General features: G+C 37.6%; 1 pseudogene; it reads right to left on the bottom strand.

Moving 5' to 3' along the window:
• Nucleotides 1-10742: 10742 nt before the first annotated feature.
• On the bottom strand, nucleotides 10743-11877 carry LOC116585531 (annotated as a pseudogene).
• Between the last annotated feature and the right edge of the window lie 6192 nt (nucleotides 11878-18069).

Here is an 18069-nt window from a genome sequence, read left to right as displayed (position 1 = left end):
TAGGATTATTTGTTTTAATTCTGTGAAAATTTTTGGTGTTATTTTGATAGGAATTTTATTAAACGTGTAGAGTGCTTTGATAATTATAGACCTGTTAACAATATATGCTCTTTCACTTGATGAGTATGGGATGTCTATTCATGTGTTTGTGTCATCTTCAATTTCTTTTATCATTATTTTATATTTTTCAGAGTACAGGTGTTTCACCTCCATGGCTAAGTTTATTCCTGTTATTATATGATTTTTGGTGCAATTTAAATGGGGTGATTTTCTTAATTTCTCTCTCTTCTGCTTTATTATTGGTGTATAGAAATGCAATGTATTTTTGTGCTGTTATTTTGTTTCTTGCCAAATATCAGAATTTTTTTATCAGTTCTAGTGGCTTTTTGATGAAGTCCTTATGGTTTTTAATATAGAGAATCATTTCCTTTGTAAAAGTACAGTTCCACTCCTTCCATATCAATTTGGATGTACTTTATTCCTTTTTCTTGTGTTGCTATGGCTAAGACTTCAAGTCCTATGTTGAGTAAAAGCACTGAGTGTGGACATCTTTGTTTCTTCCAGAACATAGGTGAAAAGCATTCATCCACTCTTCCCCCACTGGAGTATGATTTAGCTGTGTTTCTTATCAAATATGGCCTTCATTAGAAAGTGTTGCTTCCCTGAGACCTATTTTATTGAGGGTTTTTATCATGAATGGATGTTGTGCTTTACCAAATGCTTTTGTGCATCTATTGAAATGATCACTTGTTTTTTATCCTTCCTCTTATTAATGTAATTCATACATTCATTGCTTTGAAACTATTGTCTGTCTTCCCCCCCAAAATCCATGTTGATCATGGTGAATGTTATTAGTTTTTTTGGATGTGGATTTTTATAATTTGTTATGTTTTTTTGATACTAAGCTTTTATCAGATTTTAATTTGCATTTATCTTCTCCCATTCCATATGTTGCCTTTTATTTTTCTTTTTTTATCTTTTATTTATTTATTTTTTAAACATTTAAAAAAATTTTTTTCAATTTATTTATTTTCAGAAAAACAGTATTCATTATTTTTTCACCACACCCAGTGCTCCATTAAATCTGTGCCCTCTATAATACCCACCACCTGGTACCCCAACATCCCACCCCCCGCCACTTCAAACCCCTCAGATTGTTTTTCAGAGTCCATAGTCTCTCATGATTCACCTCCCCTTCCAATTTCCCCCAACTCCCTTCTCCTCTCTAACACCCCTTGACCTCCATGATATTTGTTATGCTCCACAAATAAGTGAAACCATATGATAATTGACTCTCTCTGCTTGACTTATTTCACTCAGCATAATCTCTTCCAGTGCCGTCCATGTTGCTACAAAAGTTGGGTATTCATACTTTCTGATGGAGGCATAATACTCCATAGTGTATATGGACCACATCTCCCTTATCCATTCATCCATTGAAGGGCATCTTGGTTCTTTCCATAGTTTGGCCACCGTGCCCATTGCTGCTATAAACATTGGGGTACAGATGGCCCTTCTTTTCAGGACATCTGTATCTTTGGGGTACATACCCAGGAGTGCAATTGCCGGGTCATAGGGAAGTTCTATTTTTAATTTCTTGAGGAATCTCCACACTGTTCTCCAAAGAGGCTGCACCAACTTGCATTCCCACCAACAGTGGAAGAGAGTTCCCGTTTCCCCACATCATCTCCAACACATGTTGTTTCCTGTCTTGTTAATTTTGGCCATTCTAACTGGTGTAAGGTAATATCTCAATGTGGTTTTAATTTGAATCTCCCTGAGGGCTAATGATGATGAACATTTTTTCATGTGTCTGATAGCCATTTGTATGTCTTTATTGGAGAAGTGTCTGTCCATATCTTCTGCCCATTTTTTTATATGATTGTCTGTTTTGTGTGTGTTGAGTTTGAGGAGTTTATTATAGATTCTGGATATCAACCTTTTGTCTGTACTTTCATTTGCAAATATCTTCTCCCATTCCGTGAACAAATAATCCTAAAATTTGTATGGAATCAGAAGAGACCCCGAATCGCTAAGGAAATGTTGAAAAACAAAAATACAACTGGGGGCATCACATTACCTGATTTCAGGCTTTACTACAAAGCTGTGATCACCAAGACAGCATGGTACTGGCATAAAAACAGACACATAGACCAGTGGAACTTAGTAGAGAGCCCAGATATGGACCCTCAACTCTATGGTCAAATAATCTTCGACAAAACAGGAAAAAAAATATACAGCGGAAAAAAGACAGTCTCTTCAATAAATGGTGCTGGGAAAACTGGGCAGCTATATGTAGAAGAATGAAACTCGACCATTCTCTTACACCGTACACAATGATAAACTCAAAATGGATAAAAAACTTCAATGTGAGACAGGAATCCATCAGAATCCTAGAGGAGAACATAGGCAGTAATCTCTTCCGTATCAGCCACAGCAACTTCTTTCAAGATATGTCTCCAAAGTGAAAGGAAACAAAGGCAAAGATGAACTTTTGGGACTCTATCAAAATCAAAAGCTTCTGCACAGCAAAGGAAACAGTCAAGAAAACCAAAAGGCAACCGACGGAATGGGAGAAGATATTTGCAAATGACAGTAGTTTTCTTTTTTTTTTTTTTAAGATTTAATTTATTCATTTGGTTGACAGAGATTAAAAGTAGGCAGAGAGACAGGCAGAGATAGAGGAGGAAGCAGGCTCCCTACTGAGCAGAGAGCCCGATGTGGGGCTCGATCCCAGGACCCTGAGATCCTGACCTGAGTCGAAGGCAGAAGCTTTAACACACTGGCGCCCCAAGCCTTTTAGTTTTCTTGATTTTTTTTTCCTTTACTGTGCAGAAATTTTGTTTTGATAAAGTCCCAAAGTTTATTTTTGCTTTTGTTTTCCTTGTTTTAGGAGGCATATCTAGTAAGAAGTTCCTACTGCTAGTGTCAAGGTGGTTACTCCCTGAGTTCTCCTCTAGAATTTTAATGGTTTCCTGTCTCACATCTATGTCTTTAATACATTTTGAATTTATTTTTGTATATGTTGCACAAAAGTCACCCAGTACCATTCTTTCACATTTTGCTTTCCAGTTTTCCCAATACCATTGAAATGATTTTCTTCTTTTCCCACTGGATATTATTTACTGCTTTGTGAAATACTATTTGAGCATATACTTATGGGTTCATCTCTGGGTTTGTTATTCTGTTCTATAGATCCATATATCTGTTTTTGTACCATTACCATACTCTGTTCTTCAGTATTGCGTTGCAATATAACTTGAATCTTGCAATTGTAATGCCTCCAGCTTTGATTTGATTTGATTTGATTTTAAAATTTGCTGTAGCTATTTCATTTCTTTTGTAGTCCCACAAATCTTAAAGTTTCTTGATCTAGCTCTATGAAAAAAGTTATTGGTATTTTGATAGGGCTTGCCTTAAATGTATGGGTTGCTTTTGGTAGTTTAGACATTTTACTTTATTTTTCCAATCCATACTCATGGGATGTCTTTCCATTTCTTTGCATCATCTTTAACTTCTTTCATCAATATTGTAGGGTTCTCAGAGTATGACTTCAGCCTCTTTGGTTAAATTTGTTGTTGTTTTGTTTTGGCCGACTTGTCCTTCATGTCAGGTGTCTGCAGAGTCTCTACTTGCCTGATGTGGGCAGGTTTTGGTCTGAGACCTAGATTATGGGGAGTTTCAACTGGTTTGCTTTTATCTGCCTATAAAATGAAACCTGACACCAGTTGCACCAGCTCCAAGGTCCTGTAGAACTCTGTGGTGAAGATACATGATGTGGGCAGGGTTATTGTGTTAGTTTTCTGGGGAGGGGGCCACCATGATAGGACTGGACAAGCATGAATGATGAACAGTCCCCCAGAGCACAGGGAGTGCGGCTTGGTGTAGGCAAGTTACGTAGCAAGGATTGGAGTTGTGCTGCTTCCTACAAATCTCTCTGTTTATACTGGAACAGCAGTGGAGGAAATGGTACCAGCCAGGTCCTTTGCTCCCAGAGAAGTGTCTCCATGAGTGCTTCTTCTCAGATATACATTCTAAGAAAAATGAATAATCTTCCCTCTGTGTGCCCCAGGCATTCTTCAGATAATTGTTTCCATGCTGCTTCCCATGGGTTGTTTGCATGCCTTCTTTTCAGGAAGACTCCAATCTTTATCCCAACCAAGACCCCTGACCTTTAAAACTCCATGATATGAGATCCACTGGTTACAAGACTTCATGATATTCAGCCCTTATATTATAAGCCAAAAGCCTTGGGAAACTTTATTCTTGTGAGTTACACTGTGCACTCCTCTATCACCTTTCTCCATGATCACAGCTTCCTCTCATCTTCAGCACCCACCATCCATTTCTCCACTAAACCATGACTCTGCAATTCCTTCCTTTTTCAGTGAGGTCTTTCCTCTACTTTTAGTTGTGGAGTTTGCTCTCTGAGTATTCAAACCTGTTTCTTGAGCGTCTGAGGTGATTTAATACTTATCTTGTGTTGGTGAGGCAAAGCAAAGGTAGGGTCCTCCTACTCTATTGCCATCTTCCACTTTTGCTGTACTTTTCTGATCCTTCTATCCATTTTTCTTTCTTTCACAATTTTTTGGTTTTCTTTAGTGATATACTTAAATTTATTCCTCTTTATTTTTGGCATATATATTACTGGTTTTTGATATGTGGTTACTGTTTGGTTTATATATAACTTCATCCGCATATAGCAGTCTATATGAAGGTAAGATTGCTTAAGTTAATCCATTCTTTGCTCTCCTTCCATCCACCATGCTATAATTTACATACTTCTCTTTTGTGAGTTCTTTGACTGATTTTTTTTTGAAATCTAATTATTTTTAGTGATTTGTGCTTCCTACTTATCTTACTCTTAATTATGGTCTCTCTATTCCATGCAATGAGTCTTTTCACATCTCTTGTAGGGTTGGTTTAGTGGTCATATGTTCCTTTAAATTTTTTATGTCTGGGAATTATTTATTTCTCCTTGTATTCCAAATGATATCCTTGGTGGATGAATATAGTATTTTAGGCCACATTTTGTTTTTCCTTTCAGCACTGTGAATATATCCTATCATTTCCTTCTGGCCAGCATTCTTTTTCTGATGAAAAAGAAAATCAGCTGATAACTTGATAAGGTATCCCTTGTATGTCACTGTTTTCTTTTTTCTCACTGCTTTGTAATTCACTATTTATCACTATTTTGTGCCTTTTTAATAGTTAGTGTCCCGGTATGGACTTTATTGAGTTGATTTTCTTAAAAGTTCTCTGGATCTCCTGGATCTGAAATTATTTTTCCTTCCCCTTTTTAGGAAGTTGTCAGGTTTATTTCTTCAAATACTTTTTATGTTCTCCTTTTCTCTATCTTCTCCTTCTGAGATCCCTATACACAGATATTATTGCACTTGATGGTATTAGTGAGTTCCCCCAAGTCTATTCTCATTCTGTATTATTTTTTTCTCATCTTCTCAGCTTGATTACTCTGTATTATTTTGTCCTCCAGTTTACTGATTCATTCTGTTTTCCCTTGCTTGTTGTTTAATCTACCTAGTACATTTCAAATTTCAGTTATTATGCTTTTCATCTCTAACTAGTTCTATTTTTTTTCTGTTTTCCATCTCTTTGTTAAGTGTCTACTGAATTCCTCTACTTTTCTTTTAAAATCCCATGAGTATCTTTATGATCATTACTTTATATTCCTTATTACTTTTAATGTTTATTATTTCTCTATCTATCTATCTATCTATTTGTTTACTTTGACAAAGGCACAATAAGAGAGGGAACACAAGCATGGGGAGTGGAAGAAGATGAACAGGCTTCCCATGGAGCAGGGAGCCTGATGCCTGGATCAACCCCAGGGCCCCAAGATCATGATTTGAGCTGAAAGTGGACAAAATGACTGAACCACCCAGGCACCCTTAGATTCCTTATTAGGCATGTTGCTTACCTCTGTTTAATTTTATTCTCTTGCTGTCTCTGTTCTGGTTTTTAGTTGTGTTATATATATTTGTCTCATTCTGTCTAACTTGCTGTGGCTGTTTCTCTGTGTTAAAGCCATCTAGGTCTCCTGTTTTTAAAAGTAGTGGTCTTATGAACAAGAGGTCTTGTAATGCCCTGTAGTGCAGTGATCCCTGTTCACAAGTGCCTGGTGCTTCAAGTGTGTCTCCTGTGTGTCTATGTTATGTGCATCTGATGTGGCTGAGCTACATTTTTTCAGTTCAGTTTTCAGCAGTGGCTCTGTTTCCTTTTGTAGACACTGCTTTGTTCCACTGTTGTTAGTGTCTAAGAGTGAGCCTTCCTTGGGCTTGAAATGAGATATACCAAATATTTTACAGAGATGCAGTAGCACCAAACTGCAGGGCACTTTCCTTGCATTGTCCCCTGAGAAGCTTTCACCAGTGGGTGGGCACAGTAGTCAAACCAACTATATACAACCATACTTCTATGAGGAATGAATCCAACTAGCATGTGTCATTTTCTTTTCCTTTCCCTAGGGCAAGAGTTACTCTAGAGTAGTGATGGCACCTGTCATGGTTGCTTAGCACAGCCAGGCTTGTGGCAACACTATGGATGGACTCCAGCCTAGAATGTATTGTAGGAGACAATAGATTCATAGATTGTGTGGGACAAATGTGTGGTGTTGACAAGCATTGTGTGTAGATCCTCTATAAGAGGGGACCACCAGCTGGAGAGAGATATCCCAGGAAAGGTGGAGAAGGAAGATGCACAGAGTGCATGTAGGGGCACTGCAGCAGTGTTAGGAGGTCAGGTAGAAGATGAAAAATCTGATTTCCTGTATAAGATTTTTTTTTTTCTGGGTGTGGGTTAAGGAAATGATAACTTCAACATTTTTTTTTTTATTACTGTTGTTGCTGTTGTTGTTCTTGTTTGGTTGTGGTTTTGTTTTTTTTTTTTGTGGGTTTTTTTTTTTTTCCTGGAGAAATCTCCCAAGGATGTCTGATCCTTCAGAACATGGTCTAAGATGATTAAATTAATATATATTCCATATGCTACAAGTGTTTTGCAGACTATTTCTTCTGTGCTGTATCCTTTTATGTATCTGTTGTGCTGTCTCTTCAAGGGCTGAGAATTAGCTTCTTCTCACACTACTTGCTCTCCCAGAGCTAACCCCACTGTATTTTAATGTTCCATGTTTACGTCCTGCTGGTTGTTAAGAACTCACAAAATATAGATCTTTTAGTTTTCAGAGTCAAATGTTATGGGGGATTTGTGTTCCCTGTGTGGCCTGCCCAGTGTATGGGCCTTTTTCTCTCCCTTCTCAGTGTCATGAGTGTTCCTAACTCACACAGAGAGTCTTGTAGGACTGATCAGCTCCCAAAAGCATCTTTGCTCCTCCTTTATTTGATGTGGTCTTTTCTCTACAGTCAGTTGCGGGGTTTGTTCTGGCAATATTTGGGACATTTTCTGGACTATTTAAACTGATGCAAGTGTTCTCTAATTATATCCAGGGGGACAAGTGAGCTTAGGATCCTCCTACTCCACCATTTTTCCTGAAATCCACAATTAAAATTTTGAAAAACAAAAACAAAACAAAACAAAAAAAACCCTCAAGTTCTATTTCAATAGGGAGGTGTAGAAAGACTCTGAACACACCTCCTCCCATCCAAATCAAAACTACACCCATATAAAGAACAATTCCTACTGAATAACTGAGGACTGAGTGAATAGCATCTACACTTCAAAAAATAGAAAGACCACATACAAAATGGAAAGGGAGATGGAGTCTTGAAAACAAAAGGACCCGCCTACCCCACGAATGTTGTGAAGCACAGTGGGTCGGGATAGTGCTAAGGGACCTTGAACAGATTTGTATGTCCTGAGGAACAGGAAAAAAAAACCCACAACTTAAAAGTACAAACAAAATGTAAAGTGATTTGGAGCCATAAAGGAAATGATTGTGAAAGAATTATTGAATTTTTTTTCAGTCCAGAAAGGTGCTTTTATTAAAGAATAGGTTCAGGACCCATGGGCAAAAATAATTACACTTGTGATTGTGAGAATTGACTGATTATATATTTGTTAGTTTGACTTAAAGATAAGTAAGTCTCTAAGGAACTTGTGTGTGTTCAAAGTGAGAATTACAAGGCCTTGGAGGTCTGGCTGTTGTCAAGACAAGGTTACCCTTTACTATGTAATGAATACCTAAAGGAAATAAAATCCATACATTGAAGAATATGTACACTATTATGACTATTATATCATTATTCACAATATATAAGATGTGAACAACCTAAGAAAAAAGGAATGCATATAGGAAATACGGAATATATAAGAGCCCTGAAAAAGGTAATTTAATTCTTCCATTTGTAACAACATATAAGATATTGGAGGACATTATGCTAAGTGAATAAGCCACATACAGAAATACAAACCATGTCCAGTTACACTGGGGAGTGGTATATAAAATGGTCAAACTTATGGAAGCAGAAAGTTAAATGACAGTTGTCAATGGCTGATGGGAAAGGGAAATATGGAGAGATTGGGGTCAAAGACTATAAAATCTCCATTATGCAAGGTGAATAAGTTCTGAAGATTTCATGTACAGGAATGTGAATATTGCTAATGATACATACTGTATTACACACTTGAAATTTTCCATTAGAAATATTTTATTTATTATTTATGATTTATTTGTTAGGGAGAAAGCATGTGTGTGAGAGTGGGGTGGGGAGTAATGGAGGGGAGAGGGAATCTTAACCAGGCACCATACTCAGTTCACAGTCCAATGCCAAGACTTGATCTTAAAACCCTGTAATCATTACCTGAGCCAAAATCAAGAGTCTGTCATTTAACCAATTGAGCCACCCAGGCACCCCATTTTTTAAAAAACTTAATACAAGTTTTAAAAAAGATAAACCAATTTGTATATTTTGAAATGTATATTTCTTTTTTTTAAATTAAATTTATTTATTTTCAGCATAACAGTATTCATTATTTTTTCACCACACCCAGTGCTCCATGCAATCCATGCCCTCTATAATACCCATGAAATGTGTATTTCTTATATGTCCATCACAGAGATAGACTATGAAAAAAAAAATACTGAGAAATCTTGATTTAACAGGACTTCTGTTTCAACACAAAGTTTAGAAAACATTGACAACCTTGTTTTCAGAGGAGCCCATCAGATGATTTTTGAGCTGTGAATGGTGGGAGTCATAAAAATCATTCTTAGGGGGCACCTGGGTGGCTCAGTGGTTTAAAGCCTCTGCCTTCAGCTCAGATCATGATCCCAGAGTCCTGGGATCCAGCCCCGCATTGGGTTCTCTGCTCAGCAGGGAGCCTGCTTCCCTCCCTCTTTCTATGCCTGCCTCTCTGCCTACTTGTGATCTCTGTCAAATAAATAAGTAAAATCTTTTAAAAATCATTCTTAGGCACAAGATGGATATTGATTTTGGTTGTGAAGTCTCCAGACATCATTGTGCCAGCATTTCTGGTGAGTCTGAAAGTCTTTCACCCTTTTAAATATAATTTTTGGCTTCAGTTTTTTTTTTTAAGATTTTATTTGTTTATTTGACAGACAGAGATCACAAATAGGCAGAGAGGCAGGCAGAAAGTGGGTGGGGAAGCAGGATCCTGCTGAGCAGAGAGCCTGATGTGGGGCTTGATTCCAGGACTCTGGAATCATGACCTGAGCCGAAGGCAGAGGCTTTAACCCACTGAGCCACCTAGGTGTATCTTGGCTTAAGTTTTGCTGAATTTACTTGTGTTAAGAGATCACATCAATCACTGAACAGTCAAGAAATCTCTAAAAGCTCACTTAGTTTTAGTATTAAGAAATCCAAATTCATAGTATATCTTCTAACATGTGGCTCTTCTATTTGCGGGGGATACCATTTTTTCCCCAATTCTAATATAGCAGGTATCCATTATTGTAATGCTTTAGCTAATATAGGCTTTCTTACATGTTTATTCTACCTTCCTTATTCACATCTTACCTCATAAAATAAAGAGTATAGTAGAGTTATTCTATAAACAGTGATGACCATTCATCCATCATGTTCAAGTGCAGTGCTAAGCTAATAATCTGCACTCAACAGTATGCAAATCCCATGAATACTTTTAGAAAATTTTTCTCATTCTCCCATAGTTCATTTTGCATCTCCCCAATAATAATTTTTTTTTATCTTGATAATGTAGACCTGTGATAAACTGCTATTGTAGGACTTGTCGAGTTACATCCAGGGCCCTGTTCTTAAAATATATAAACTTATATTTGCTTTTTAATGGTATGAAAACATCTAATTCTATGCAGACCTCTTTTGCTAATCTCTATGTCTATCATTTCTGAAAATTAGGAAAGCAAAAAAATCACTATTCACTAAGTACAAACTATAATAGAAATCAAACCCAAATAAACCTGATTATGTCATAACATATATTGTTCTTTCCTCCTATTTTTTTTGGAGTTAGTCTAGGCATATTAGAACTTATTATAATGAATAATACCATCAAGTTGGAATTTTTTCATTATCATTTCAGCTAATTAATAAAATCTTATTGCATGCAAATCAAGGCAAAGTATATCCTACTCACATTTATTGAAAAATTACCAGATAGAAAACAAAAACAGTGATTGAATATATAAAGTACTTTGCCAAATCTCAGTTATTTAAATTTTCTAGATTAATGTAATTCCTGTCTTCAACCCTGGAATGAAATTGTTATTAATGAATGTCAAAGGTGAAACTGATGTACTACTAAGACCACCAGAATAATGAAAACTTTGTCTACATTTCTACAGAGCAGAACTTTTGAATCACTCTTCTTGGGCCCCTATCACCTCCTTGTTTCTCAGGTTGTAGATTATGGGGTTGAGTACTGGAGTCAGGATCATGTAGAAGACAGCCAGGACCTTGTCCTGTGTCAGAGATCAGAAGGATCTTGGACATAGATAAGTGTAAACAAAGGGTGCATAGTAGAAAGTTACCACAGTGAGGTGGCTGCTGCAGATAGAATAGGACTTCTTTCTCCCTTCTGCTGAGAGCATGTGGCAGATTGCAAGGAAAACACCACCATAGGAACATGCAATGCCAATGAAAGGAAATTCAAGGAAGAGGGTGGTACTCAGAAACCCTGTGTACTCATAGACCCAGGTGTCCAGGCAAGCCAGAGTCAACATCACAAGGAATATCACAAAAGAAATGGTTGATGGATCTGGAACTATAATAAGGGATTCTGAAGGCATATAAAGTGTGGGCACAGGAGTTGAGTGAAACCATGATCCAAGATCCTGTTATCATCAGCACACACACTCTTGTGCTCATACAGATAGGATAGTGAAGAGGAAAGCAAATAGCCACATAATGATCATAGGCCATAGAGGCCAATATTAATCCTTCTGCACTAGCTAAAGTCAAAAAGAAGAAGCTCTGAACCCCGTACCCAGTGAATGAGATATACTTGTTTCCAAAGACATAATTGAAAGTCATTTTGGGGACAACAGTGGAGATGTAGCTCAGGTCTGTGAGGGACAGCTAAGTAGAAAATACATGGGGGTTGCCTGGGTGGCTCAGTGGGTTATGCCTCTGCCTTTGACTCAACTCATGGTCTCAGGGTCCTGGGATGGAGCCCTGCATCCTGCTCTCTGCTCAGCAGAGAGCTTTCTTCACCCATCGCTCTCTGCCTGCCTCTCTGCCTACTTATGATCTCTCTCTCTGTCAAATAAATAAATAAAATCTTAAAAACAAATACATGGGTGTGTGGAGATGGGTGTCCAGTAGGATGAGGATGATCATGGACAGTTTGGCAGCCAGAGACAATAAGGAATAAGTACACTGAAAATGAAAAGAAACAGGCCAATTCTTGAATATGAAACAACCGTAATGATAGGAAATCAGTTAATGTTTGGATGCAACTGTCCATTTTCTATTGCTTTTCCTGAATAAAGAGAAAAAAAGCATCTGTAGTAAATAAAGAAATGTGATGTTTTTATCACTTTTTTCAAGTTATTATAGTCTATTTATGAAGTTTTCATAAAATACCTAGTTCCTTAAAGATATAGTCAACGTTTCTTATTTTGGGAAATAAGTTTTATGTTGTTTCTCAAAGTCACAAGTTGAGAAGGTAAGCATTTGCATTCAGTATCTATTACATAGAATCAATGACATAAAAAAAGAAAACAAAATTACCTGATAATGAATTGAATAATTTTATGCCGCTTATAAAATCACATATCAAAAAAATATATATTTTTAGGTGCCTGGATGGCTCAGTTGTTTAAAGCCTCTGCCTCAAGCTCAGGTCATGATCCCAGGGTCCTGGGATTGAGCCCTGCATTGGGCTCTTTGCTTAGAAAGGAGGCTGCTTCCTCCTTTCTTTCTCTGCCTGCCACACTGCCTACTTGTGATCTCTGTCTGTCAAGTAAATAAATAAAAATCTTTATATATATATATATATATATATATATATATATATATATATATATGTATACATATACGTATATATATACACATATATATTATTTTTAACTTATTTTTTTATTTATTTTCAGCATAGCAGTATTCATTATTTTTGCAACACATCCAGTGCTCCATTCAATCCATGCCCTCTCTAATACCCACCACCTGGTACCCCAACCTCCCACCCCCACCCCTTCAAAACCCTCAGATCGTTTTTCAGAGTCCATAGTCTTTAAAGGTTCACCTACCCTTCCAATTTCCCCCAACTTCTCTGTCTCCCCATGTCTTCCATGCTATTTGTTCTACTCCACAAATAAGTGAAACCATATGATAATTGACTCTCTATGCTTGGCTTATTTTACTCAGCATAATCTCTTCCGGTCCTGTCCATGTTGCTACAAAAGGTGGGTATTCGTCCTTTCTGATGGAGGCATAATATCTTCCTTATCCATTTCCCCATTGAAGGGCATCTTGGTTCTTTCCACAGTTTGGCGACCGTGGTCATTGCTGCTATAAACATTGGGGTACAGATGACCCTTCTTTTCACTACATCTGTATCGTTGGGGTACATACCCTGTAGTGCAATTGCAGGGTCATAGGGAAGCTCTATTTTTAATTTCTTGAGGAATCTCCACACTGTTCTCCAAAGAGGCTGCACCAACTTGCATTCCCACCAACAGTGGAAGAGGGTTCCCCTTTCTCCACATGCCCTCCAACACATGTTGTTTCCTGTCTTGCTAATTTTGGCCATTCTAACTGGTGTAAGATGATAGCCCAATGTGGTTTTAATTTGAATCTCCATGATGGCTAGTGATGAAGAACATTTTTTAATGTGTCTGCTAGCCATTTGTATGTCTTCATTGGAGAAGTGTCTGTTCATAACTTCTGCCCATTATTTGATATGCTTGTCTGTTTTGTGTGTGTTGAGTTTGAGGAGTTCTTTATAGATCCTGTATATCAATTTTTGTCTGTATTGTCACTTGGAAATATTTTCTCCCATTCCTTGGGTTGCCTCTTGGTTTTCTTGACTCTTTGCTTTGCAGAAGCTTTTGATTTTTTTTTTATTTTTTAATTTTTTTATAAACCTATGTTTTTATCCCCAGGGGTACAGGTCTGTGAATCACCAGGTTTACACACTTCACAGCACTCACCAAAGCACATACCCTCCCCAGTGTCCATAATCCCACCCCCTTTGATTTTGATGAAGTCCCAAAAGTTTATTTTAGCTTTTGTTTCCTTTGCTTTGGGGCATATCTTGAAAGAAGTTGCTGTGGCTGATATCAAGGAGATTACTGCCTATGTTCTCCTCTAGGATTCTGATGGATTCCTGTCTCACGTTGAGGTCTTTTATCCATTTTGAGTTTATCTTTGTGTATGGTGTAAGAGAATGGTCGAGTTTCATTCCTCTACATATAGCTGTCCAGTTTTCCCAGCACCATTTATTGAAGAGACTGTCTTTTTTCCACTGTATATTTTTTCCTGTTTCGTCGAAGATTATTTGACCATAGAGTTGAGGTTCCATATCTGGGCTCTCTACTCTGTTCCACTGGTCGATGTGTCTGTTTTTATGCCAGTACCATGCTGTCTTGGTGATCACAGCTTTGTAGTAATCAGGTAACTTGATGCCCCCAGTTTTGTTTTTGTTTTTCAACATTTCCTTAGCGATTCGGGGTCTCTTCTGACTGCGTACAAATTTTTGGATTACTTGCACCAGCTCTTTGAAAAATACTGGTGGAATTTTGATTGGAATAGCATTAAAAGTATAGATTGCTCTATGCAATATAGACATTTTAACAATGTTTATTATTCTGATCCAAGAACATGAAATGGTCTTCCATCTTTTGATGACTTCTTCCGTTTCTTTCATGAGTGTTCTGTAGTTCCTCAAGTACAGATCCTTTACCTCTTTGGCTAGGTTTATTCCCAGGTATCTTATGGTTCTTGATGCTATAGTAAATGGAATCAATGCTCTAATTTCCCTTTCTGTATTTTCATTGTTAATGTATAAGAAAGCCACTGATTTCTGTACATTGGTTTTGTATCCTGCCACGTTGCTGAATTGCTGTATGAGTTCTAGTAATTTGGGGGTGGAGTCTTTTGGGTTTTCCATATAAAGAATCATGTCATCTGCAAAGAGAGAGTTTGACTTCTTCACTGCCATTTTGGATACCTTTTATTTCTCTTTGTTGTATGATTGTTGTTGCTCGGACTTCTAATACTATTTTGAACAAGAGTGGTGAGAGTGGGCATCCTTGTCGTGTTCCTGATCTCAACGGGATGGCTGCAAGTTTTTTCCCATTGAGGATGGTATTTGCTGTGGGTCTTTCATAGATAGATTTGATGAAGTTCAGGAATGTTCTCTCTATCCCTATACTTCGAAGCATTTTAATCAGGAAAGGATGCTGGATTTTGTCAAATGCTTTTTCTGCATCAATTGAGAGGACCATGTGGTTCTTTTGTCTTCTAATATTAATTTGTTCTATCACATTGATTGATTTGCGGATGTTGAACCATCCTTGTAGCCCAGGGATGAATCCCACCTGGTCATGGTGGATAATCTTTTTAATGTGCTGTTGGATCCTGTTGGCAAGGATCTTGTTGAGAATCTTAGCATCTATATTCATCAGTAATATTGGTCTGAAATTCTCCTTTTTGGTAGGTCTTTGCCTGGTTTGGGGATCAGGGTAATGCTGGCTTCATAGAAAGAGTTTGGAAGTTTTCATTCTGCTTCAGTTTTTTGAACAGCTTCAGGAGAATTGGTGTTATTTCTTTTTTGAAAGTTTGGTAGAATTCTCCAGGGAATCTGTCAGGTCCTGGGCTCTTGTATTTTGGGAGGTTTTTGATCAATGCTTCAATCTCGTTACTAGATATTGGTCTATTCAGGTTGTGGGTTTTTTCCTGGTTCAATTTTGGGAGTTTATAGTTTTCCAGGAATGCATCCATTCCATCTAGGTTGCTTAGCTTATTAGCATATAACTGTTGATAATAACTTCTGATGATTGTTTCTACTTCCTTGGTGTTCGTTGTGATCTCTCCCTTTTCATTCATAATTTTATGAATGTGGGCTTTCTCTCTTTTCTTTTGGATTAGTGTGGCCAATGGTTTATCGATCTTATTGATTCTTTCAAAAAACCAGCTTCTAGTTTTATTGATACTTTCTACTGTATCTCTGGTTTCTACCTCATTGATCTCAGCTCTAATCTTGATTATTTCCCTCCTTATGTGTGGAGTTGGTTTGATTTGTTGATTCTCCATCTCTTTATGGTGTAGAGACAGCTGCTGTGTTCTAGATTTTTAAATTTTTTTGAGAGAGGCTTGGATGGCTACGTATTTCCCCCTTAGGACTGCCTTGGCTGTATCCCATAGGTGTTGGGGGACTGAGGTGTCTTCACTCTCATTGGTTTCCATGAATTGTTTCAGTTCTTCTTTGATCTCCTAGTTGATCCAAGCATTCTTAAGTAAGGTGGTCTTTAGCTTCCATGTGCCTGATTTCTTTTGGAACTTTTCCTTGTGAGTGTACTCCAGTTTCAAAGCATTGTGATCTGAGAATATGCAGGAAATCATCTCAGTCTTTTGTTATCGGTTGAGTCCTGATTTGTGACCCAGTGTGTGTTCTATTCTAGAGAATGTTCCATGTGCACTTGAGAAGAATGAGTATTCTGTTGTTTTAGGGTGCAATGTTCTGTATATATCTATGAGGTTCATCTGTTCCCATGTGTCATTCAATGCTCTTGTTTATTGATTTTCTGCTTTGATGATCTATCTATTTCTGAGAGAGGTGTGTTTAGATCTCCTACTATTAATGTATTCATGTCAATATGACTTTTTATCTTGATTAACAGATTTTTTATGTCATTGGCTGCTCCCATATCGGGTGCATAGACATTTATAATTGTTAGATCATCTTGTTGGATTGTCCCTTAAAGGATTATGTAGTGTCCTTCTGTATCTCTGACTATAGTCTTTAGTTTGAAGTCTAATTTATCTGATATGAACATTGCTACCCCAGTCTTCTTTTGAGGCCCATTGGCATGAAAGATGCTTCTCCATCCCTTCACTTTCAGTCTGGGTGTATCTTTTGTTTCAAAATGGGTCTCTTGTAGACAACATATAGATGGGTCCTGTCGTTTTATCCAATCTGCAACCCTGTGCCATTTTATGGGCACATTTAGGCCATTCACATTGAGAGTGATTATTAATAGATACGTTTTTATTGACATTGTGTTACCTTTGACGTCTTTCTTTCTGTAGATTGTCTCTTTATTTATGTTCAATGCTATTCTTAGGGTTTTTCCTCTTTTATAGAACCCCCCTTTATATTTCCTGCAGTATCACCTTGGTGGTTGCATAGTCTTTTAAGCCTTGCCGGTCTTGGAAACTCTTTATCTCTCCATACATTTTGAATGTCAGTCTTGCTGGATAAAGTATTCTTGGCTGCATGTTCTTCTCATTTAATGCCCTGAACACATCTTGCCTGCCCTTTCTGGCTTGCCAGGTCTCTGTGGACATGTCTGACGTTATTCTGATGTGGTTTCCTCTGTAGGTAAGGACCCTCTTTGTCCTAGCAGCTTTCAAGAGGTTATACTTACAATTATTGATTCCTCAATTTGACTATCAGGTGCCTTGATGTATTTTTGGAATCTATAATCTTGGGTGGATACTGTTCAGCCTCTGGTACATGATCGCTGGTTCTATTCGCGATACTGGGAAAATTTTCATGAAGAGCTTGTTTCACTGTATCTTCTAGACTTCTTTCTTTCTCCTCCCCTTCAGGGATTCCAATAATTCCGACGTTGGAACGCTTCATGGCATCATTGATTTCCCTGATTCTGTTTTCGTGGTTTCTAAGCTGTTTGTTCCAGGCTTCCTCCTGATCCTTTCTCTCTATATGTTTGTCCTCCAGATCATTAATTCTATCTTCTGTCTCAGTTACCCTAGCTTTGAGAGAACTTAGGTTAGATTGGAACTCATTGAGAGCTTTGTCAAGCTCATCCCTGGTAGTTTTCAGCTCAGCCCTCACATTGTGAACATCCTGTCTCGTCACTTTCAATTCGGCCCTAATCAATTCATTTTGGTCATCCATGGCTTTCTCCAACCTAGCAATGCCTGGATAATTGTTAGCCTGAATTCTCTTTCTGACATATTGTCTATCTTGATAGCTGTTAGCTCTGTTGCAGAAGACCCATCCTCTGTATTTTTCTTCTTTTGGTATTCCTCCTCCTGGTCATTTTGGTGAGAGATGACTGAACAGATGTAGCTGAATGTATCGTCCATGGTGCAGTCAAGGTGCGCCCTGGAACGTTTCTGAGTAATCAGGATTCCCCACCCAAACGAGAGAAGAAAGAAAAGAAAAAGAAAAAAATATATAGAGAGAGAAAGAGAAGAAAAAGGGGAAGATGAAAGAGAAGGTTCAGCCCAAATGGGCCCCAAGGTATGATTTATGAAGTGTACAAACAAAAACAGACAAACAAAAAGACTTATAAAAGTACATGACAAAGAAAATAGTATATATATGCAATTTAAGAAATAACCTTGTCAAAAAGAACCCCAAGTGTAAGATTTATGTACTATCAGGACAAACACAAACACACAGAAACAGTGGTGGAAGAAAAAGATGGGAGAGTGTTTATAAATCTCAGTGTAGGTGAAGAAGGTT

This window comes from Mustela erminea, chromosome 3, assembly GCF_009829155.1.
Source record: "Mustela erminea isolate mMusErm1 chromosome 3, mMusErm1.Pri, whole genome shotgun sequence".
NCBI lineage: Eukaryota > Metazoa > Chordata > Mammalia > Carnivora > Mustelidae > Mustela > Mustela erminea.
This window is presented reverse-complemented; position numbering and strand designations above follow the sequence as displayed.